This window comes from Uranotaenia lowii, chromosome 2, assembly GCF_029784155.1.
Source record: "Uranotaenia lowii strain MFRU-FL chromosome 2, ASM2978415v1, whole genome shotgun sequence".
In the NCBI taxonomy this organism is placed as follows: domain Eukaryota; kingdom Metazoa; phylum Arthropoda; class Insecta; order Diptera; family Culicidae; genus Uranotaenia; species Uranotaenia lowii.
Window position 1 is genome coordinate 380,164,078 of NC_073692.1, and position 25,087 is coordinate 380,189,164.

The 25,087-nt window shown below is 34.1% G+C and overlaps 1 protein-coding gene across 6 annotated transcripts in view; it reads left to right on the forward strand.

Annotated features, from left to right (window-relative positions):
* LOC129746765 (CD151 antigen-like) overlaps positions 1-25,087 on the forward strand; it is a 238,340-nt gene that overhangs the window by 101,505 nt on the left and 111,748 nt on the right. The gene's annotated exons all lie outside the window — the stretch shown is intronic.

The following is a 25,087-nucleotide window of genomic DNA, read 5'->3' on the forward strand; positions in this document are numbered from 1 at the left end:
ACATTAAGCATCATGTGATTTGTCATTAGCAAGAAGGAAAAAATTCTGTTCCTGCCATGGAATGTGACGAAATTAAGTAAAAATTCATCTCAGGTTCCGTAAAATATGATTTTTCTATGGAAACATTGGTTCAAAGTTCTATAGAAAACGTATTTTTAAGTTCATGCCTGAAATATTGTACCTCGCGTAACTTTTGATCCCATCGATAGAACTTTTCAAAAACATCAGACATGCTAGCTTTATATTTCAACTCTGAAAAATTTCAATAAAAAGCGTAACGTAGTTTCTGAGATATTGCAGTTGAAATGGTAAAAGTCGAAAACGTTGGATTTTCGTAGAATTACTGTATCTCTGGCTATCAAAACTTTAGAAAGCTCAAATTTTGTGATGTAATAGTGAGATTGTTGATCTATCTTCTGCAGAAAATTTGATCAAAAACATTATCAGAGTAAAAAGTTATGGAAGTTCAAAGTCGAAGCGAGCCTACTTCCTACTTCTATACAACTATGAACGGTACTGTGGAACTAGGAATAATAAATAATATAATTAATCATTTTTGAATTTCCGTTTTGTATTACTTTATTTATCATTAATTTTCGTCTCTTAGCTAATTTTTTTAATTTTTATTAAGCTTCCGTTAATTTTGATTTGCCGTTTTGTATGATATAATGTAGGTAACGAATCTTCGTCCTAAACTCGAAATGAAGACGGAGATAAAATTAATTTTATGGAATTCGATTTAAAGAAACTAAAAGGCGCAAATGTTGGATAAAGAATATGTAATTTGTTTGTTTACTCGTTAAGTGCTGGCGAAAATTCTCAATGCAAAAGTCTAAAATCTGTGCTGGCAGATTTTATCGTGAATGTCGTATTTCTAGTTATTTATGAAGTCATAATAAATTAGTCATTTATTACAAATGCCTTACCGTATTTGAGTCTAATAACATTTCCTTTCCATTCTTACTTTTTTCAAAACTTTGCGTTAAATCGATAGTAATATTACAATCACGATATTTAATTGTAATAATTTGCGCTGTAAATAATTTATATTTATTCAAAAAGTACTCATTTTACTTCCCCCTTTTCTAAATGCTACGCCACACTTTTTGCGAATATCAATTGAAAAATCAGGACACCTGGCATCTCTGACAAAGCTCCAAAAAATTCACAGTGTAATACTTCCATTTCTGTTTCCAGATAGCGCTATTAGTGTCTCCCGTTTTCTCGTTAAGTGGTGTTTATCGGTTCAAGTATATGGTATGGATAATATGGTAATAGAATTTTATAAAACTTAAGCTTTGTTGTATGAAAGTTATCAGTTTTTAGCATTATCAATGAATTAGTACGAAAATGTTGCCAGAGAAACAGAAATTTTGCCCTTTTAGCCCGCACGGTTTGAGGTTCAGTATTTTAGACGACAGTTATAAAATAATCGTTTTCTGTAAAACTGAAGGAGATTTCAATATAAAAAAAATCTCCAATGTATAGAAAAAAGCATGCCTACTCATAGAACAATCGTCGGTCGAAAAGCACTCATTATATCAAACAGGCAATATCACCCTAAATAAAACTTATAAAATAAGTTACTTTCAAATAAAAAATACAAATTATAAATCCTAGAGACACGTTTCTGTAATTTTACGAAGATAAAATGAAAAAGATTAATGCTATGCTTTTCTACATTTCAAGCGTATCATTTGTGAACTATAGGGGAAAGTGGGGATACTTATATCTTTTTTGAAAAAATTTAGCTACTCGCCGTCTTTTACATTTTCTGACAGCTTGTAACTTCAAATTTCTATGCTCCAAAAGTTAGAACGATACTTGAACCCGTAGATGAACTAGAAGCATTTTCTAAGAGTAAATAAATTCCGATTTTTTTGAAGTTAGGGAAAACTTGATCCCGTATTAAAGGAGGCTTGTTCTTTTATTCAGGAAGCCCTAATCCTTGTATAAAAATCAAACAAAACCCCAAGATAGAATGTCATTTGACTATTTTGGTCATGTTTGTCCTCATTTCACAATTTATGGCAGAAGAAGAAAATTCTATAACTTTGTCTCAACGCTAATGACATTGCATACTTAAAGGCGCTTTTTTTATAATTAATAGAAAATTAATTATTTAAGCCCTTTTCTTCAGACAATGGTTGGATAAATATTAGTTTTTGGATAAACCTTAGTTATCTCGTGATCAGCAATGATAACGATCAATTCAGAAGAAGAATGTGCCGTTTTTAACTCTTGGGATCAATTAGACCCATAATCAACATTTTAGAAAATTTTTCAGAAAAAAGTTGGGAGTTTTCGATTGCTTTGAAAATATGGCATTATGAAGTTCATATAACGCTCGAACGATTGATATATTAGAACAAATATTATGGCTAAAATTTTACCATGTAAGGAACATTTTAAAGTGATGAAAAAGATCTTCAAGTTACATTTTGTAAAATTTTTCAAACTAAGTTCAATTACTCAAACAATTATTTTGTTAAAAAAATTTAAACTGCAAGCATCGTTATATTGCTCTTTTTGGCATATTCTGCTAGAACATTTGATCTTTGTGAGACATTCCAGTTTCGAAATAAAGCTAAGGAATCAAGTATCCCCAGGCATCAAGTATCCTCATTCTCCCCCATTAATTTTTTTTAGTTGTTTTATTTGTTTTCCCGAGTCTGAACTGTTTCAAAAAGTATTTTATTCTGAATTTAGCGAATTTGTGAGAAATTGTGGGCCACCAAACCTTAAATGACCAAATAACATGCAAAGTTTATTAATTGACCCGAGGTATTGCATCACTTCTTTCAAAGCAATACTTCGCTAGGCACCAGTAGTGATCGAGGTTGCCGAAATCACAGAAAAATCTTAAATTTTACAGAATTTTGAGCAAATTTTCATCACAGGATTTGTGTCACAGAAGATAGATTTTCTGAAATTTGGTATGTTTTTCCAAAATAGTACGTTCTAGGTCTTTAAAATTTTTGTATTACTACTTTTTAGTTTTAAAAATATGATAAAATAGATTTTCTGAAGTTAGATGTAAAAAACCAAATTTGTATGACTTTCCACTGTAATTCATGGAAAAAGCATCACGGAAAACCATTACTGAAATTTTCGGTATAATAACAGAAAGTCAGAACATTATTTCATAAAAACACCAATTTTTTCGGCAACCTTGGCAGTGATGTCAGTTTAATTGATTGTTTTTCAATGCCAGATGGCATACCCATATTCAACAGCTTTTAACTTTTTTGCCAAAAAGGATGTGCAGTTACAGTCTTCGACAAAGTCGTTTAGCGGAAAATTTACTTTGGCTTAGATCCTAAAAAATAATAACGAAAATCTGATATTCTCAAAAAATGTTCGCGAACGCTGCGACTGAAAGATATTCAAATTCTTACAGAACCCTATTCACCGTAAACGAGCACCAGCATCTTCGTTCGATCTGGAAATTGCTTTGTTTGTCGTCATCCTTGTTCGAGAAGAACAAACTATCAGTGCCACTGATGCTGTTTCAGCAGTATGCTTTCAAGTTTCCCGATAAGTTGTTGCAAACGATCAATGAGATGGCGCTACAACTAGTAGGAAGGTATCTAGTGCATAAAATGTACCGCTGATTTAGGACAGTGGCGTAAGTTTCAAAATACTCGAATTAATGTTCAAAATAAAGTTATATTTTTTTTAAAGAATACTAAATAACGAATTTCAAATGTATTTGAATTTTTCAACTAATTAATCCTGGATTACAACTATCAGTTACTCCTCTGAATGGAGCTAGTTACCTTCAACGACTTGGAGCTTAAATTTTCTCAGAGAATGAGCCCTCAGAAGATCCCTCGGTTGGACTGCTAACGTTCACAGCTCGAAGCCAGCAAAAATAGATGGTCCAATATCGGGGCCTGTGGCCCGAGCCAGATCCAGAAGCAGACCCATGTCCATCGGTTTATCGTCTCCGCTGGATGAGTAAACCGATCCAATAACAAGACGATAATGTCTTCATTCTTATGGCTTGTTGGCTCCTGCTTCATACAATTCCCACTTATTTCCTCTCCTTCGCACTATTTTGTCTACGTCGTCGTAGTTGAGAAAATGTAATAAGCAATATGGGAGGCGGAATTGAGATTGAAATTTTATTATTTTCATCGCCAGCAGAATTGTTATTGGTCAGACAATGTATGACTGTTCGGGAATTTATGAGACTTTTGGCTGGTCAGTATACTTATTTCAATTTAATTTTCAATAAACTCTCAGTGACACCTTTTTCAAAAATGAGTCGTTTAAAGTTCAACAAACGAACAAATTGCTCGGTTTTAAAAGCACATTCCGATGCAAGTGCTGAGAAAAGTCATAAAAAGCCGTCAAGTACAAATATTGACACCATCTCAAGCTCGCCTCAATTTGTTCCCGTTTCCAGTTGACGAGTGAGAAAAAAAAACGAAAATCCACACCCAGTGGGAATGAGCAAACATTTATCAGGTCCCATAAAGCCAGGGATCCACTATGTAAATGGCTCATCTAGTTATGCTTTTCCTATTTGATTTAGTCTCATTCCTTTAACCGGTGAAGACCCCCACTAAATTAAAAAGGTAGAAACAAGATAGACACGGAGCAAGTGGAAAAAAGCTCAAAACCAGACAAATACAGAATGAAGAAAAAAACTACATGTTGAGGTTTCAATCGATAGACAAGCTCTGGGCAAACAGACAAACATTGACGTCGTCACTTGACGACGTTCGTTCTTTCGGGCGTGATGCCATCATCAGCGTGATGGATGAACGAACAGAGACAGAGAATTTTTAACAGTTCCAGGGAACCGGACGTTGCCGTATAGATGAAGAGCTCTCGGCTAGTCAACCAGCTTTTAGTAATATTCCTATAGGGTTGGCAAATAAATTCAGAAAAAAAAATTTTGAGAGTTGTTGGCCATATCTTGTTTTTCGCTGTAAAACGGTTGAAAATCTGTCCATCGTTGTTAAAAATTATGCATAACTCTTCCTGAACCAAATATTTATTTTTAGTTTTTTTTTGCATTTTCAGCTCTTTGGCTGCACCTTTAAGTAATTTCAAGTAATTTCGATGCAAAACAGAAATCCTCCTATTAGAAATAATGAAAACATATATCTTTAAACAGAAAAATCGATCTCAAATACAAATGCACAATTAATAAGGAAATTGATTTCTAAAACTATTTAAATACTCATAGCTATAACTCTAACATGAAAAAAAAAATTTTTTTCTGATACGATTCAATATGAGTAAGAATAAGTCAAGTTAACAAATCTGAAAACAATACTTCCAAAAGACCAAAAATAAATGCGGATACAAATTTCAAGAAAAAACAAGGAATTAAAGCTGCGAACATCTGAATCTGTGCATAGAAATAAACATAAAATAAACACCAGATTTAAAAAGAAATTAAATCCGAATTCTAAAATAAATTTCAGACCAGGTCAAACATTGCCCTTTTTTGAAAATTGCTCTGCGCAATGATAATAATTTTTCAGTTTTAGTTCATCACAATTCACATTTCTTTCTTAATTTTCAATGGAGAGGTCGATTAAAAATCTTCGCTGTTATATGTTGAATTTCAAAAAGATTTTAATCGCTATTTGAAATTTGAATTCTCGATTAAAACAAAACAAAAAGTCAATATTGATTTTGAAAGAAATTATTCAAAACACGAATTTGATAAAAAGAAAAAACTATTTTATATTATATCAAGAGTGCCAGTTATCAAAGTCAAACATAAAAAATTATATTATACTCAAATTCTACCAGTTATCGTTATTAAAGCCTAGAAAAATTTTATTTTCCCATATATTTGGACAACGTGCCGCTATTAAGCCTACCTGTTTTTTGATATACAAAAATAACTTAATATATTTTTAATACAACATATTCAATTCATCATTGAAATCTTAAAATGACAAATATCAAGATAGAAAATGAGTGATTGTTTCAACGATCAATAAGATCATTCTGATAAACTAATAAATATAAGTAGTTCCAAGTTTTGTTTTAATATTAAAAAAACAAAGCAAATACTAATAAAGTTTACATTGCGCATACAAATTTAGCTTAAAAGTTGTTAGTTCAAATTATTTTTCGTACTTTTCATCATGATCGATTCAAAAAAAGTTGTTTCAAAAAAATTAAAATTTCTTTCACATTTATAAATTTTCAAGCAAAGGTTTTATAATTCAAATTTGTAAGCTGTGAATATTTTTGGCCGTCAATTTAAATATTGGTTCCTGGAAAAGACGAACGGTAGAAACTTTGGTTTTGGATTTGAAATTTTAGATTTATAGACTTCCTAGAAAAAATTATGTGTCAAAGCACAAAACTTATTAAGCGAATAACAACAACAAAATTATCAATAGTATTTAAACAAAATTAAAAACTTGACAATAAAATTTATAAACATATAAATATTTTTTTATAAAAACAAAATATCAAGATGAAATTTATTAAAGAAGGAAATTTGTTCAATGAAAAAATGTTAACATTTTAAAAACTTATTTATACAGATGAATTGATATTTCTGGGGATCAGCATACGGGATTTGAATTTGGTAGATATTTGCGTTCTGAACTCGAATTTGGGATCGGATTTTATCTATTACCTCTTGTTTTGTTGATTTGGAGTTTATAAGTTAAAAAAATGCCAGTCTGTCAAAAGGTTTAATTTTTGCTTCGAAAAATATCCTTTATTTAATTTGGTTTGAACCTTTTTTTCAAAACTCGTTAAAACTCCCGTGTTCTACAGAATATGAAAAAGCAAACAAAAAGAAACCTGTAAATAAGTTTTTTTCGTAAAAACATTTGGTTCTGGAGAAAGTTGATAGTTGATTTTAAACCTTTATTTCAAATTTTTGTGATATGTTTGTGTCAAAAAAATGTAAAAATTCCTTTTTTTTAATTTTTTTTAAAATAAGTCTTTATTAGCCTTTTAATCATTACATTCAAGTTAAATTATTACAGTTTATAAAGTGTTTAGATCAATTATGATCAGTTAAACTCTTTGATTAATTTAATTTTAAACATTTTTTATTCGATTTACATTTGCTAGAGCAATAAATTATTTGATTTATAGGAGAAAATTCTGTAGAGAAAAAAATATATGAATAAACTTAAACCTAAAATATATCCTAAAAACTAACTTAATTGTAAAGAGAACGAATCTCTGCGATGGAAGACTGCATCGATTTTCCTCTGTAGTTAGAGATGATTTTGTTGGCCATCTCTTCGATCGATATGTAATAATTCCTGAAATCGAGTTTACTCTTTTTCAAAAGTTATTTAAAAACAAATGGATGGAATGATCACATTTTTTGAATCAGGGCACCCAAATAAATTAAAATTAGCTTCAAAATTTTTTGCACCTGGGAAGATGTGAATTTTTTGGCTTTCTCTCATCTATCAAAACCATTTCGAGAGTGGAGTTAAACATTAGAAGAAAAACATACACGAAATAAAAATGAGACTGGAATAAATTTTTTGAAAAATTTTTCACTTCAGCATACAATTTGCAATGAATTAAACTTTTTTTTTACCATCAAAGCGATTAAAAATAAAATAATGGATAGGTACTAGGTTTCAGATTTCTTTTGCTTATTCTATTGACTATTGGATTAAGCATCTCGTCACATGGCTATCAATTTGTTGATGTGTAAAATTAGTATTCGATGCATAAATTTGAAGTCAAAATGGCTGGCTTCAAATTCTGAACTTGTTCAATTACACTTATTAAAAAAAACCCACTCTAAAGAGAGCTCAGGTTTAAGTGTGTCAAGATTTTTATTCCTTTAAAAAATCAATAATGCTTTTTCCAGCAAGATATTAATAAATTTTTCAAATTTATTTTCCTCATTCTGAACCCTAAATTTGCATAAAAATGAATTTTTAGCGATCTGGTTTAAAAACCATTCATTTTAAGATGTGTCGGAGATAAATATTTCCGACACACCTTATAATGAATGCAAATTAAAGTTTCGAAAAAAAAAACAGATTTAAAGCTTCGTACATAAGAGTCAGTGCACAAAAATTAAATTCATAAAATAAATCACCAGATTAAAAAAGAAATTAAATTCAAATTCAAAAATGAAATTTCAGATCAGGTAAGAAATTGACCACTAAAAAAAAATGGTTTACGCAAACGACAAGGAAAGGTAATTATTTTTCACCTTAATTTACATTTATTTTCTTCTTTTTCAATGAAAGGCTTGATAGAAAAATTCCGCAGTAATATCCTGAAATTGAAAAAATATTCAATCACGATTTGAAATTTGAATTCTCGATTAGTGGAAAAAAACATTTTGATCTTAAGAAAATTTATATTTTGAGCATCGAGTTTTCATCTAACTTATATTCATTGTTCAAACATATTTAGAGTTCACTGAAGAGGAGCGAAAGCCAGAATAGTTTGAAATGTCTGGACAACTGGTAAAAACATTTTCAATTCTAAAATCCGCCAAAAACCATTTATGAATTAAAATCACATTAGAGCGCGGCGATAAAAAATTTCATCAGTTAATGATTGATTTTAATTTCATAAAAAGAAGAGTTCCAACGAGTTAAGATAAAAATCATTTTTATATTCAAATTCTGCCGGTTATCAAAACATAAGGCTAAAAAATTCATTTTGAAAATCACTATAATAATAGGGGAAAGTGGGATATCGTGGGCCATGGGGAAACGTGAGCCACTTTTAATATCTCAGATGTGTGTTTAGATAAAAATCTCAAACCAACTGTCATCGTCGTCGCTTTGCGTGAGCATATATTCCTATATGTTGTTGACTGAAATACGCATCATATGCTTCTTTTATTTATCAAGCTAAAAAAGATAGAAAAATTTACTAACATAATTAAAAAAACACCCGCTAATTTCATCGATGGGCAACCTAAAGTGCATAACAAAAATATGCTCATGCGCTTATGATCTTAGTTTTGTCATGATCTTTCACGTGGAAAAGGAATTTTTGATGAAACATCAATAAGTCACACAAACGCAACCAATTTGCAAATCATAGCTTGTGAGGAATCGTGGGCCACACATCTGAATTACCTATATTTTTACGTTTTTATACACATTCAGAACTAAAAATTCGTTTTACCTATCTGTAGAGTTTCCTTATGCCAAATGAAGAGTTATGAAAAATATTTTGTCCATCCTATAAAAGAAATTTTGCCAAAACGTTTGAATTAGGAAATCACAGTTTGGGTCAACTCATAAACTTTGCATGTTTTTTGGTCAATTTGGATTTGGTGGCCCACGATTCCCCACCATTTTTCAAAATCCAAAAAATATTGCTTTTTTTCAAACAGTCAGAATTTGGGGAAAATAACTTATTAAAAATTTTGAAAAAAATACCTTATGATACCTTGAAAATGTAGAAAACCATACCATTTTTTATTTTTATTCTATCATTTATAATAACGAAGTTATGGAACAACGAAAAAAAGTGGCCCATGATTCCCCACTCTCCCATACTATATATTAATAATTCAACATGTTCACTTCACCATAAAAAGCTTATACAGACTAAGCAGAGGTTGGGAGAAGAGTGATTTCTTGATTGATCAATAAGAAACTTTTAAAAAAATAAGGATTTCCAAGTATTATTGTAAATATCAAAAACACAAAGCAAATAGTTATCTAATTAACATTACGCTGTTGAGTTGAGTTGAGTTGAGCTTTAAGGTTGCTACTTCGAACTATTTTTCGAACTTTTGCATCAGTACTTCTTTATGGACGCACCCTTAAAGCCCAGACAAAAAAAAACTTCCTAATCAGACCTTAAATCACTCTTGAGTGTCAATATGACACTCTCGCTTGAAACTTTTATTTCTCTCTTGTTTCTCAACCGATTTGTGTAAAGTTGAAAACATCTGAGAAATTGCAAATTGACAGAAAATTCGAAAAACCCCCTCTGAAGACGCCAAAATGCTTAAAATTTCGTCTAATTTCCATGATATTAAAAAAAATTCTTATGCACATAATATAGCTTCTTACTTAAGCTTTCTTGGACAATAAGTTAATTTTTTAAGCATTATGTAGCTGATCTAGAGTCTTTCTTCAAAATCGTGTTTTTTTGTTTTTTTTTTCCTTAGACTTTTTATTTACTTATATACATTATATAAGTGAAAGTAGCTTAAGTTCTAGTTTTTTTAATTGAAAATAATTCTATCAGGAGAGGTTAGCATGCGAAGAAGTTAAAAGCAAAATTCAAATTGGAAGTCGAAATATAAGTTCTGATGATAATGTGTAGCTGAGGTCTGAATCCGAATACAAAATCAAATTTTTTTAGGTAGGTACTTAGAAAACAGTTAGCACTAGAATACAAATTTTAAATGTCTCAATTAGAAAACAAAATTCCAGAAATTGTATTTGTTAAACTGTCGAAAGATAAAAGAAGCACATTTTTATTTGGAAATGTATGGGATTTAATAAAACAATAAATTTGAATTGAGCACACGACTAGCAATAAACAATTTTGAAATTTCACGTTTGAATTAAGAAGAAAAAATTTCAAAGAATCATTCAAAACTTCAAATGCATTGCAAATAATTTTTTATTGACAAAAATGTGTAAATAATTCTATCTTTCAGATCCAAACCCTTTTTTATCTATATAAAAATGAATATTTGTCTGTTTGTCTGTTGATTCCCTGAAGACTTGAAACAACTAAACCGATCATCGGAAAAGTTGGCATCTGTGAGTTTTTGGGGCCAGAGCTGGTTTCTATAATAGTTACAAACTCCTCAGGCTCAAGATAGGGAAGGCTCCCATACAAAATTTTCATAAAATATGACACAATCCATACAGTTTCTGAATAATTTTCATCAAACTTCCCCCACAAACGTGTTTTGACATAATTGAATGATTTATTATGGTGATGGACAGGTTTTGATGTTTTTGGACCAATAATTGTAATTACAAATATTTTGTAGAAAAGAGGAGGGGAGTTCTTACATATTAATTGTAAAATATATCAGAACTCGAACAATTTTCCAAACGATTTTGATCAAGTTCGCACTTATTAAAATTCTTGATGTCACGAGTTATTTATAGATTTCTGAATGTTTTCTGTTTCTGTAAGAGGGCTCCTATGCAAAATTTTCAAAAATATTATAAAATTCGAACAGTTTTCTAATAAATTGTATCAAAAGTTGATAAATATTATTGTATTAATATGATGAGATGATTAATTTATTCAGCAGACAGGTTTTGATCTAAATATATGATATGTTGTATTGAAAGACTTTTTCATTTAAAAAATGAGGGCACTCATCTATATCTATTAAAAAAAAAATTTTTTGTCTGTCTGTCTGTTCCCTAAACACTTTTAAACTACTGAGCCAATTAATCTGAAATTGGGAATGTAAAGAGTTTTTGGGGTCGGAGCTGATTATTAAAATACTTTAAAACCGGTCCGACTAAAGGTAAGCTCTAACAAAACCATTGAAAACATGACACAATTCGAGAATTTCCGGAAACTACTGAACGGAACAACGTGAAATTTGGTGTGTTGCGTTTTCAAGACCGGAAATAGTTTCTATAATCCTTTTTTACCCCTTTAAATCAAGAAAGGGGGGGCTCTCATACAAAATTAATAAAATTATAACACAATTCGATCAATTTCCGGAAACTACTGAACTGATCAAAATGTATAGTATTGTATTGATAGACGCTCCCTATTTTATTGAATGAAGATTCTCATATTCAAGAAATATAACATAACATGATATTAAGCAGACACGAATGAAAAAAGGATGGTAAAGTGTAGTTTGTAAAAAAAATGCAGGGATTAATATCGGGACTATTTATTGTGTCGATGATCCCTTCTTTTGTGGCTTCCTTTCGTCTCAAGACAATCTAGAAGCTCAGGTGCCTTGAAAATTTTTTCCCTTTGGAATAATGTTGAAATTATATTTAAATTAAATTAGATTAAAATTATTGCAACAAACTTATAAAAAATTATGGAACATATAGCATGGCACACTAGGGCAACTAGTTTGAAATAAAGTAAATTCTAAAGAGATTCTACTAGAAAGCGAAGACAACAAAAAAAAACAACCGAAGTTGGGTAAAAATGATAAAATAAGAACTTGTCAACAAACATTTGGTTTTGATAAATCAAATATTTTCCATCAGTATGGTATTTCGTAGAACACAAGTTTTTTGTTATCACAAAATACAGCTTATATGATTTTATTTAGCGAAAATAAATTTGGATTCTAGAGGATGAGAGATTCCGATATAACAGTTAGTACGTAAACTGAACGAAAGTAATGTTTTTATCTGGGCCCAATGAACCAGTGTTTTTTTCTCAAGGTATTATTTTAACTGGGTCAATGCTATAAATCTTTGCCTTTAATTATTTAAAAAAAAATCCTAAAATTATAGCTTTTTATAGCTTTGAGGATTCTAAATAATTTTATGTTTTAAACAATTTTATATGCTAAGAAATACACGAAATAAGTGAAGATAAACCACATCTCAATTTTTGTCATATAACCAAACTGCTTCGTTATAACCATGACTGGAAACCCTAACTATTGCATTAAACATTTCATACAAAGCTGCGGAAAACCAACAGATAGCGAGGAACAAGTTCAACATCCATAAGAATCGGTTATCGTACAATGACACCTCGCAGCTAGTTGTTTCTTCAATCCCAAGACACGCGTCTTCAATGTAAGACCAAAAAGAGCGCTAAACCAACTTACAAAACAACAACTTTTTCGACCCAGGCAAAGACATAAAATAAAAACTAAATTCCGTTCCTTCAACAAAATCAGAGCACCGGCTTTGCGTAACATTTGCAGCAGTGGAACGCGCGTTCCATATCATAGATAATTCCATTCTGAACCGAAGAGGTCTAACCTTCTCGGTCAATGAGCCCCCCTTAGATTGGGTAGGTGCGGGAGGAAAAACTTTTCCACCTAATTGAATCCCGGCGGAATCTTCCAGCCGTGACTGACGGACGGCTCCAAGTTTCGTGTCCGTTGCGGCATTCCAGAGAATCTGGCGGCACAGTTTTTTCTTGCCTTCTTATTGAAGGCTGGCCTCGACTTATGGGCTGGAATCATAATCTAAAAGATTGTGTAAAATTGTCGACGATAGTCCTATTTCACGAGACGTCTGAATGATGGTCAAAGGCGATGGATATCAGTGCAAAAACTTCTGTTCCCGGTCGAGTTGAATGGGTGGTTAATTTTTTTCGTTAACTAATGTTTTATCAAGAATATTCATGAACATCTCTTGAGAATGTTCATGTTTGGTCTGGTTCTATTTCTTCAATATTTTTCATTATCTTTTAATGCCAAAATACTCAATCTGTAATTCCATTTAAGTGAAAGTTGACAAAAATGACAAAAATGACAAAAATGACAAAAATGACAAAAATGACAAAAATGACAAAAATGACAAAAATGACAAAAATGACAAAAATGACAAAAATGACAAAAATGACAAAAATGACAAAAATGACAAAAATGACAAAAATGACAAAAATGACAAAAATGACAAAAATGACAAAAATGACAAAAATGACAAAAATGACAAAAATGACAAAAATGACAAAAATGACAAAAATGACAAAAATGACAAAAATGACAAAAATGACAAAAATGACAAAAATGACAAAAATGACAAAAATGACAAAAATGACATAAATGACAAAAATGACAAAAATGACAAAAATGACAAAAATGACAAAAATGACAAAAATGACAAAAATGACAAAAATGACAAAAATGACAAAAATGACAAAAATGACAAAAATGACAAAAATGACAAAAATGACAAAAATGACAAAAATGACAAAAATGACAAAAATGACAAAAATGACAAAAATGACAAAAATGACAAAAATGACAAAAATGACAAAAATGACATAAATGACAAAAATGACAAAAATGACAAAAATGACAAAAATGACAAAAATGACAAAAATGACAAAAATGACAAAAATGACAAAAATGACAAAAATGACAAAAATGACAAAAATGACAAAAATGACAAAAATGACAAAAATGACAAAAATGACAAAAATGACAAAAATGACAAAAATGACAAAAATGACAAAAATGACAAAAATGACAAAAATGACAAAAATGACAAAAATGACAAAAATGACAAAAATGACAAAAATGACAAAAATGACAAAAATGACAAAAATGACAAAAATGACAAAAATGACAAAAATGACAAAAATGACAAAAATGACAAAAATGACAAAAATGACAAAAATGACAAAAATGACAAAAATGACAAAAATGACAAAAATGACAAAAATGACAAAAATGACAAAAATGACAAAAATGACAAAAATGACATAAATGACAAAAATGACAAAAATGACAAAAATGACAAAAATGACAAAAATGACAAAAATGACAAAAATGACAAAAATGACAAAAATGACAAAAATGACAAAAATGACAAAAATGACAAAAATGACAAAAATGACAAAAATGACAAAAATGACAAAAATGACAAAAATGACAAAAATGACAAAAATGACAAAAATGACAAAAATGACATAAATGACAAAAATGACAAAAATGACAAAAATGACAAAAATGACAAAAATGACAAAAATGACAAAAATGACAAAAATGACAAAAATGACAAAAATGACAAAAATGACAAAAATGACAAAAATGACAAAAATGACAAAAATGACAAAAATGACAAAAATGACAAAAATGACAAAAATGACAAAAATGACAAAAATGACAAAAATGACAAAAATGACAAAAATGACAAAAATGACAAAAATGACAAAAATGACAAAAATGACAAAAATGACAAAAATGACAAAAATGACAAAAATGACAAAAATGACAAAAATGACAAAAATGACAAAAATGACAAAAATGACAAAAATGACAAAAATGACAAAAATGACAAAAATGACAAAAATGACAAAAATGACAAAAATGACAAAAATGACAAAAATGACAAAAATGACAAAAATGACAAAAATGACAAAAATGACAAAAATGACAAAAATGACAAAAATGACAAAAATGACAAAAATGACAAAAATGACAAAAATGACAAAAATGACAAAAATGACAAAAATGACAAAAATGACAAAAATGACAAAAATGACAAAAATGACAAAAATTACAAAAATGACAAAAATGACAAAAATGACAAAAATGACAAAAATGTCAGAAATGACAAAAATGACCAAAGTGATACAAAAATGATACAAAAATGATACAAAAATGATACAAAAATGACACAAAAATGACACAAAAATGACACAAAAATGACACAAAAATTACAAAAATGACAAAAATGACAAAAATGACAAAAATGATACAAAAATGATACAAAAATGACACAAAAATAACAAAATAAAAAATAATACAAAAATGACTATCTCATTGAATATTTTGCCAAAGAATAGCTTTGTGTAAGTTGGCCATAGCTTGTCATTGGTGGACTCACTAAGAAATTATTTAACCCTTATCTCTTCTTGCACCCACTAAATTTCGTCCAACTAAAGCTGTCTTCCGGAAAAGGGCGTATCTTGTTTCATGACCGTTTCTTCAGAGTCTCGAGGATTCCGAGATTTCTAACTAGCTGAAAGCAAGGGAGTGAGCGACCAGCCAAAACTCGGAGCCGAAGATGCCCACCCTCCCGCCTAATAACCGACTATCAAAGGCCAATAAATTAAATTACTCAATTCATTTTACGCCGCCAAAGTTTTTGCCCGTATTTCTTCATTCAACAGATTTTTTCTTCCTTCGCCTCACTTTTTTTTTAATTCAATTCTTCCGTATAACCTCACTCAATGGTTGATGGCTGATGAATCTATCTCGATTGTTTGATCAGTTATTTTTTAGGGTGTGAAAACGGTGATTTTCTGTTTTTTTTTCAGTTTTTCGAGAATGAGTTTTTTCTTTCATTTTTGGGTGGCCGTCCCCTAATTCAACAACACGGTGGTCTTTTGAATATTAGAATACATTATTTGGGGATGGGAGAAATCGAATGATAAAGTTTTTCGGTGTGTTCGCGGTAAGCAAAAGTTTATGCGAGGAAACTCAAATAGTATTTATGAGAGTTTTTTCTCTCTTGACGATCGCCCACCCATGATGTGCAATTTTTTTCGCTCTCGGTCTGATTCATTGATTCTTCTGTTTGGTAATTTTGGGGTTCGACGCTTAGGAGTTCTATAAGAGGACTTTTTATCGCCTTCTGGTAATTGAAAATTTCATACCGAAGCATCAAAGTTTTCATTGAGAGAGGAAAAATGATTTTTTCATCATCGATAATGCGTTAATTCGCAACCGATTTCTCCAAATATCGCCGATAAAAGGCACAATTTTGCAATTAACGAAGCTCTGCTTGCAGAGGCGGCGATCTGCCAACGCACCGGGCCAATCCCACTTGAGGGCACTTAAAGAGCTGCTGATGGTTAATAACTTTATAGGAGCCAACTTTCGAGTCTGGCTATGTCATTGATTGTCTCTTTTCCTCTTGTTTTTATTGATAAAAGCAGCTTGACATCTGCAACAGGGTATCAACAAAAAAGCCAAATGGTATTTTTACTAATTGACGATCGAAAACACTTTTCTGGTCAAGGTAAACGTACTAAAGGTACCTAGTAATTTTTCGTTTCCCATGCAAAAATATGACTTCTAAAAGACACCAAAAACAAGCATGATTCATCATTCGAGTTGAGCGTGGGATTGTAGCCGGCAATCTTCAGTGTCGAGTTGGAAAGGTTATTGCGAAAAATAAAAACCAAAAAAAAAATCTTCGAAAAGCAAAATCAGGACCCGGAGGCCATCCGATGGAATGCACTTTCGGGTTGCATTTTTCACACATGCTACCTTGCAAAAAATCTGATTCGAAGAACCGAATGAAAGAAAAGAAATGCGAGGATAATTTTCACCTTGTACTCTATCATCGTAATTTTGTTTTCACCTGGAGTTTATCAATTCCATTCAAGTCAAGGAACTGGCGCTGTTTGTCCGAAGTACCTTCATGTTTATGGCGTGCGTTTGTAATGGCAGTAAATCTGATGGAATTTTGTTGGACCCAAGTGGCAGATTCAACAGGTGAAGGTCGTTTTCTGGAACCGGTTATGGCGAGATGAGATTTCATTTGGATACCTGGAAGATTTTTTTTAATGAATGCTATCCCACATTTTGAGAAGTAAGCTACTATTTAAGACAGTCGCCATAGAGGAGTTTCATGTTTTTTTTTTTTCAAAAAACCGAAGCCTTAAAAAAAAATTACTGTTTTTTTTTATCCATGGAAACGTTGCCAAACAATGTTAAAAATATTAATGGACAATTCATGCCCTGATTTAGTTTGTTTTGATTTTTCTAGAGAATCACTTTCTTGTATTATTTTATACATACTTCACCAAAAATATCGTGGCAGGAGATGAGATGGATCAGATCTGAAAATAGAGAAGGTTTTTTCAGTTTATTTATCAAACATCTCGATGCACTTATAAAGGATCAACATTTCCTTGGGAACAATATTACTAATCCAAATGGTAAAAATGAACTTACTTTCACAGTTAGTTACGTAGTTCTAAATTAACTCGGAGGATTTATAAACACCCATAACAAAAGGCACGTTTTATGAAAGCATATAAACTAGCTTTGTTGATGTTTAAAAAGAGGCTGGGTCATTCGGCCGAAAGTCATGAGGCCGAAAGCCATTCGGCCGAAAGTCATTCAGCCGATGGACGCTGAGCCGAATGGGCTATTTGGCCGAACAGGCCACTAGGCCGAATGGGTTATTCGGCCGACGTTTATCCAGCCGAATGCTGTTAGGCCGAAAGAACGCAAGGCCGAAAGGATGTTCGGCCGAATGATCACTAGGCCGAAAGGTCATAAGGCCGAATGGTTACTAGGCCGAATGGTCATTAGGCCGAATGGTCACTAGGCCGAATGGTCGTAAGGCCGAATGGTCGCAAGGCCGAATGTTCGTAAGGCCTAATGGATGCTAGACCGAAAGGTCGTAAGTCCGAATGGTCGTAAGGGCGAATGAATGCTAGGCCGAGAGGTCGTTAGGCCGAATGGTCGTTGGGCCGAATGGCCATAAGGCTGAATGATCGTCATGAATGGTTGCTAGGTCAATAAGAAATCTTTTAGACTTGTCTGCATGCTAGGCCGAAAGGTCGTTTGGCCGAATGGCTGTTAGGCTGAATGTTTATAAGGCCGAATGGTCATTAGGTCGAATGATCACAAAGCCGAATGGTTATTAGACAGAATGGTCGTAAAGCCGAATGGACGACAGGCCGAATGGTCGCAAAGCCGAATGGACAAATCCGGCTTTGCATCCATTAGGCCTGATGACCATTCGGCTTGATCACGACCTAACGGCCATTTGGTCTAACTACTGATCGGTTTGACATGCAAGAAAGCGATAATATTTCTTATAGGCCTAGCATAAATTCGGCCCAACAATTCAGCCTTACAACCATTCGGCTAAGTGGCTATTCGACCTTACGGCCTTCTAGCATCCATTCGCCCTTACAACCGTTTGGCCCGACGACCATTCGGCTTTACGACGATTCGGCCTTACGACGATTCGGCCTTTTGACCAATTTGCCTAATGACCATTTGGCCAAATAACCATTGGCCTAACGACCTTCCGACCTAGCATTCAATCGGCCTTATAACCATTCGGCCCAACATCCATTCGGCCAAATAATATTCGGCTGAAAAACCTTCGGCCTAATGTGCCATTCGGCCTTTTGTCCTATTCGACTGAAAATCCGTCGGCCTTTTAACCCTTTCGGCCTAGCGGCCTAGCTTTTTGCTTCTCCGATTTGAAGTCGAATTTCAATTGAATAAAATACCTAATGTTAGGGATCAATCAGCGCTGTTTGTATTAAACTAATTCCAACAAAATTCTCTCATAACAAATTTGTTTTTTTTTTCATAATTCTAGCGCTTGATGCACTTTGATCCTTCTTATTTTGTTAACAATGTCACAGCAATAACCGATAGTGCTATTTTGCCCCACTGTGGTCAAAAATAAGAAAAATGGATCGTTGATTATAATTTATTTTTGTTTTACATTTTATCCGTTAGATGTATTTAAAACAGTTTAACAGTAGAATGAGCCCTTTTAAAAAATGATATGATTTTTTTTATTTATCCCCCTATATTTGAAATGAAGAAATGTCAAATCTCTTTGCTGTCTTTAACAAACTTATTAAATATTAAAATTTTTGAAACTTCGTCTTGAACGTTGAGCTTCTTAAATATTCATCTTTTGAGTTACAGTGTAAAATATGAAAATAACCTTTAAAAATAAGTTTTTTTATCATAACTTTTTTCTGGAAGTTTTTAAATCTTCACAACATTCAACTAAGTTGTTCAAGTAAACAAAGAAAAAGAAAATGCATAAAAATAGTGCTACTTCAATTTTAAAGGGTGTCCACGATGAAATTGCCACACTATGAAATTGCTTTAAATTCTTAACCCTTGGGTAGAAATAAATGAAAATTTGAAATGATTTAGTTCATAGTGCATTGTTTACATTCTGCAAGTTTTAGAGTCCTGTGATTAAAACTCAAGGAAATGGAGTCGAAAGAACAGCTCGTGCGTGATAAAATCTTGCGCATTCATCACCAGAACAAGGATCTCTCCATCGTTTCATCGTTAAAACGTTGAGAATCGCGATTAAGCGGTTCGAGGAACGATTAACCAGCGATCGGAAGCCCAGAAGTGAAAGAAAAAGTATGTCTAAGAAGCTGCACTTAAGCCGAAGTTTTGTCCAGAAGGCCAAAACTAAGGCTGGGCTTCGAACGTCCAAGGTACAAAAGGCCTCTTTCATGACCCAGGACACGATGAACGGACAGGTGAACATGAAAGAGGGCCTCCAGAAGCGGTAGAGGAAAGGTTTCCTAAATGGGCCTATCGGGTTAAATGACCCTACGGCTGTTTGATGAAATGGCTGACTAGACAGCTTATGTGACCAATGCATTTTGAGGGTGATACGCTTAGAACATAAGGCAAGAAAGAATTTTATGGATTTACAAACTGAAAAAATTTTAAAAATCATACAAGGTTTTGATACATTTTGATGTAATATTTCGACTTTTAAAAATTATACGTGAAGAAGTTTAAAACAAAAACTAGGATGGTTTTTGTTTCTTACTCAAATGAATTTAAGAAATTAAACGTACATATTTCAGCTTTTGTGGACATTTAATAATGATTATATAGTGGAATAATAGAGTGTTTTTGTATGCCCCCATCATGTTTGTAAAATGCCTCCATCCTAAAATAACATGTTAAATAGAATAAATAAATGATTTTTATCACTGAACCTTCAAATCTAAGCTCTGAATAACATCTTAAAAGAGAATTGAAGATCTTAAAACAGATTTGATAAAGTTTTCTCATGGATGAACTGCCTCCATAATATAGCAACCCTAACTTTTGTTTTTTTCCATAAAATTATAATACACATAGATTTTTATAAAACTTCAGCTTTGTCGTACGGAAATTATTACTTTCTAACAGTTTCAATAAAATTATACAGAATTATTGCCCAAAAAACAAAAATTTTGTTCAAACCATAAATAGGCGCATTTAGCCCGCACGGTTTGAGGTTCGGCATTTTAGACAACACTTACAATAAAATCGTTTTCTTGGAAACAGAAGAAAATTTTTACATAAAAATTACTCCAATGTATACACCCAAAATTCAGCCTCTGTGCCAATGGCGTGTAGTCAATTACATAGCATCATTGGTACAAGAAGATAACGCGATCGGTGCTGATTCGATTTGCTCCCACCGGCATTAATCTCCCAAGTTAACCGAATTGCGTATGTCTGAAAGAAACAAAATAAAAACGCTTTCACGTCCCTCCCTATCGCATCACAAGACGAAGAAGGATGGAAATAAATACCGGCCAACACCAGGCAGCCAGCGAACCGAGCACTGTGCGTGTGAATGTAGCAAAAGCAACAACAAAAACATCCTTCTAATTCAATCCCTTCAATCCAACAACCACGGCCGAGCTGTGCGTGTGTATGCAGTAAAAGCAACAACAAAAAAAACATTCCTTCAATTCAATTCGCCGGCAAACAACCACGGCTAAGCTGTGCGTGTGTATGTAGCAAAAGCAACAAGAATATATTCCTTCAATTTACCGGCAAACAAGCACCGGCCAAGCTGCCCGGCTTTAGCAGCTGTGTATATGTAGCGTGTGTATGTAATAGCAGGCAGTAAGCAAAGCACAGTTCTCATTCAATGGGTTTCCCGTTTCCTCCACTCCCGTTCCCTTTCCCGTTTCCATCGCAAGACAAATGAATACCTTGAAAGGAGGCCAAACGCCGGGAAGCCACTGTCGTGCGTTTCTTTTGTGATTGATCGGTGGCAGAATGCCTATGACAAATATCCCTCTTCCTGCATGAAGCTCAAATAGTACACTGGTTAAAATGTCGGTCTGGCAAGACCATTTAGTTAGTGATTTGAGTTCGATTCTCCCTACGGGTGCTGTGGTTTATATAATTATTTTCTTGTTTCTGGGATGAATTATCCAATAGGAACGAAATCCCATAAAATGTTTTTCTTGTTTTGCTTGAATGTAGTGGTCATGCATCATTTTAGTTGGGAGCCGAGTCCTTATGCCAGTTACGGGTTTTCAAAGATATCATCTTCGGCACAGTGCACATTTCAGCGCATTATCGGCACAGAGATGTGCTAAATAGGCATTGGATTTTTGCAACCTCTTCTATGGGTGTAGAAAACAGATGCCTGCACACGTGTATATAGTTTTTGTACACATATTCGATATGATATTTGATTAAATCAGTGTTCTGCTTAATAGGCGCATATAGCCCGCTCCTCCCCTACAGATGATGTGTGCGGATTCCAACTCTTGGCATGCGGTCAGCGATGGGTTCACCCGGATAAGAGGGTTAACCACCGTCGCGGGATACCCACGGAGAGAGGGGCTCTCGATGCCGGGCGAGCCTCTCGATTCGAAGTAGGATGTCGTCACCGTCGGGTAACATCCGAGTTATAGCGTTCAAAGTCCCGAACGTGTGCCGTGACAGGCGTGAGTCCAGGAAATCCGCGGGCAAAAAATCCTAGGGTTGACAGCCAAGGGGGATAAAGAAGACCGGACAACGCACGGTCGGAGTAGACTAACCTTATCGACGAGGGGCTGTCGAGTAGAGTACGTCCGACCCCACGTTTTGAAGCTAAAAAGATAAGGCAACACCTTCTGCGTAGCGGATGTCGGGGGTGCGCCGCGATTGTGCGTAAGATGCTCCACCTTCGGGGAGTATCCGAGTAGGGCGGTTCTCATCGACAGAAGCTGCGGGGATAAGACTATACCTTCTTCGCAGTGGAAATCGTTGGGAAAGAATTATTCCACGTTCGGAGAATACCCATGGGTAGAGTGGCTCCCGACGCCGGGTGAGCCATTCGAGTCGGAGTAGGATGACGTCTTCGTCGGGAATCATCCGAGTCGTTGCGTTAAGTCCCGCGCGTGTGCTGTGACAGGCGCGAGTCTAGGATAAGCTGGTCTCGATCTGGCACTTGACGGGCAAGGTGACAAACCTCGAATCCTGGAGATAAAAGGTCGGGCTTCGAGTCGTTAGAGGACAGGTCAGGCCTCAAACCTCCATGCGGAGAGGTTTGTGTGGTCAACCCCGAGTCTTTATGATAAGGGGTCAAGTCTCAAGTCGTAAGAGGAGGGGTACTAGTGGTCACCTCGAGTCATAACGAGGAGAGGTCAGATCTCAATTCGTCAGAGGAAAGATTGGGCCTTGAACTGTGCAGAGGAGAGGTCAACCTCGAGTCGATGCGCGGAGGGGTCGGATCTCGAATCGTTAGAGGAGAGGTCAGGCCTCAAGTCGCGAAGAGAAGAGGTTTGAGTGGGAACCTCGAGTCATTGCGAGGAGATGCCGGTTCTCAAGTCGTTAGAGGAGAGTTCAGGCGTCGAGTTGTAAGGATGAGAGGTTTTGCTGAAAGTGGTCTCGTTGATAAGTATAGCCTTGGAGCGCACTAGCGCGAAAAGACCTTCCACTATTGAAGTATAGTTGGCTAAACAGTTCGAGGCGGGAACCAGGTCTGCGGCCCTAGGTGGAGTTTAGCGAGTAGGCGATATACACAGATTTCATCATGAGTCTTCCCATTGCACCCCTGGACCCAGAGTAGCAAAGTGGGGGGGGGGGGGGGGGGGGCGGCGATGGTTCCCCAACAATATTCTGGTTGGATTTGGCATTATGCCACTTCTCCAAGGACGTGCTGAAGTGGTATACGGATATTACTCCGGAGCTCAGCCCCATCGAGATGTACTGGGCGATTTTTTTTTTGTTTCGATTAGTTGTTTTACCATTCGCGACTTTATCAACGTTGCAGTTGGCGGATCGTTATTGAAAAATTATCCGGTACAACTGTGTTCGATGCTTACTCTAGGGCTCGAACTCGCGGACATCGGCTCAGGAGACAACAGACTTGCCAACTGAGCTATATCACAAGCCCTACTAGGTGATTATGAAGCAGCACCTTCTTAAACGACCTAAGGTAGTGAAGACAGTCGAGGAACTGAAGAAAGTATGGGTTTACATGCAAAAAACGGTTGATTCACAAGTTGTGCAGAATCTGGACTGTAAATAAAATACGAGTAAAATGGTAGAATGAAGTTTAATAGTTTTTTTTAATCCCTGAAAATTTGATGGTAATCGGATGAAAACTCGAATATTACGAATCAATTTTGTGTGTGGCCATTTCATCGTGGACACTATATGTTAATTCATATTCAAGATTTTGTCTATGAAATCGCGTGTATCCAAGCGAGATACATCTTCGCTTTGCCTCCTAAAAGTGAAAAGGTCATTGGGCCTTTCAATTTAAGAAGTAAAACTTTCAAGTGATCTGTTATTGGTTGGTTAGAAGTTTGCTCTAGATGAAATTCATATAAAGTAAAATAAATAAAACCGAGAACAATATTCATGATGTGAGGAACAGTTTGAATAATATGGATATCTTACCTTATACGGAAAATTTTTCTTATTTTTTTTCTTCTAACAATTTAAAGTCAAAATTCTCTCTTAATACTTTTATCATATGTTTGCTGAAATCAAATTATATTAAGCACAGAATGATCGAGTTTAATTCCAAGAGCCGTAAATTTGAACTTCTCTGAGATAGTTAGTTATGTTTTATACCGAATTATACATCTAAATTTATTTCAGACGAATTCGCCTTCACCTTCCCCACTGAAAAAATTACATCTAAATCGTTAGACTTGAGAATGTAAGCACTTATGATCCGAGTCCTCATAATGACATGAAACACCTGTCGTCAGGAAGCTGTATGTCGTTCCTCATTCTACTCACCCGTCAAACCCAGCCGTTGTTGGATTGGGTTATCTGTAAATGTCACATCACCCGCTAATTGACAGTATCAATAAATGTTTTGAAACGTCGTCGTCGTCGTCGTTGTCGCGACGATCGATGTGACAACGCATCGGCCAATTGGCTCCCATCAACATCGATGCGAGACAACATTTCAATCACGCCCGTTGGCAGTCGGTTGATTGAAAATACGCATGCCAGGCAGCCGCGGGTTGTTTGTTCTGTTAACATTAACGATACAAGACATGGTTTTGATGGGCACCCGCTTCCAGTTTGCACTTTTAATTCCCCCTCAATCATCGCAAGCAAGAAATAAAGATTGAAACATTGACGTTTGATTAGGTCAATTGTTTTTCAAGACGAATAAATTATATTTCTTGAAATATGTTATGGAGCGATGTCAATGTAAACCATTTAAAAAATTTATCAGTTTAAAAAAGTTATTCCTATTTGATACAAGATTTTGTTTATAATTTTGCATAAAGGTGCTACCAAATATATTTTCATGAAGCAATGTTGTGATGCATTCACTTTCATCTTCATCAGCAAAATATGTTGGTTGACAATTGACAAGAAACCGGGGGCTGTCTGTTGACAAATTCATCACTGTCGTCTCCGTCGGCGACTGCATTAATTTGTTTTGAATATACGCCAATATCTATGCAACACCCGACGATGATGGAGGCGCGTGCTGTTGTTTACATTAAAACTTATGTTTGA